Source organism: Haliaeetus leucocephalus, unplaced genomic scaffold (genome assembly GCF_000737465.1).
Source record: "Haliaeetus leucocephalus isolate CR32 unplaced genomic scaffold, Haliaeetus_leucocephalus-4.0 Scaffold339, whole genome shotgun sequence".
Taxonomy (NCBI): Eukaryota; Metazoa; Chordata; class Aves; order Accipitriformes; family Accipitridae; genus Haliaeetus; species Haliaeetus leucocephalus.
The window spans coordinates 14,881,338-14,882,601 of NW_010972775.1; positions in this window are offsets into that span (position 1 = coordinate 14,881,338).

The following is a 1,264-nucleotide window of genomic DNA, read 5'->3' on the forward strand; positions in this document are numbered from 1 at the left end:
ATGCCCAGCGTGAAAGGGAGCCTCTTCCCACTCGGGGACACGGCAGCCCAGCGCCCACCCCTGCACGCCCACCGCCCTCGGGGCGCAGAGGCCACTGATGCACAGGCCTCGTGCTGCGCGGCTGCCCGCCGTACCCGGCCTCCCGTGAGGCCAGGGGTACCCTACCTCCCCTCTGACAGGCGGGTCGTGGCCTTTGCGCGATGGGGTCTGGCGGCGTGGGACGCCAACGCAAGGTCCTGCGTGGGCCACACGGCATGGGAGTCCCCGCCTCGGGTGTGCCGCGATGCCCGCGCAGGACCAAGGCACGCTTGCTGCCAGTCCGGGCAAGCGAGAGCTTACCTTATGTCAGAGCATCGCTTCTTTCCCTGCTGATGGTCGGCTTGCCGCGCCGCCCAGAAAATATTGCAGAGAGTTTTTAATGGAGGTCTTGCTGGGAGAATAAAGCGCTAAGATGTCAAAGGCTTGACTTTTCATCTCATTAGTACTGTTTGGGAAGTGGACTATCAGATTTTCTTTCCTAGATGAACCAATTCCAAGGGTTGTATGTACAAACACGTCACGGCCATCAGAGCGCTATGGACAAACTGGGATAAAACTCCGTGTTTTACTTACTCTGACAACCTTGGGAACAGACCTCTCTGCTTTTCTGGGAGAAACAAGGGGTCAGGAGGGGGATTTTGTCTGAAATCCGCTGATGTGCAAGTCCTTCCACTGACTTTGAAGAATACTGTATGTGATTCGCTGTATACATAGTATCTGTAAAGACACTTAACGCACATAGCAGCTAATACAAGAGGAGAAGATAAACATACATCTTTGCAAATGGAAGAAAAACGTGTTTATAATACGTTTATTCTTACCGCTACTTAACAGCACTGAAAGAGGCAGTGTCCTTGGGCCCCATTTTCCACACTTTTGTCAGATTGTTTTACGCTATAAGTACCCATTTACTTGCAAATTGCATGACTGGATGATTTCAGCCCTACACCACTTCCTATAGAGCATGCCTTCAGGTCATCAGAAGGGGCAGAAAAGCTCTCTGTACCCTTCAGAATTGCAAACACCAGAGAATAAGTAGGAAACATTTCTTACTGCTAGTCCAGGTCTAGCTGATCTTACTTGGTTTCGCCCAGGTTCTGACAGGTTCCCAGAGTTGGCTCCCATAGCGAAAGCTGGTCCAGCTAGAAATTAAGGAGCATAATAAAAATAATAATGAGATCGATGATGCATTCCATGATTATGAAAGAAGATGTCTGATCAACGA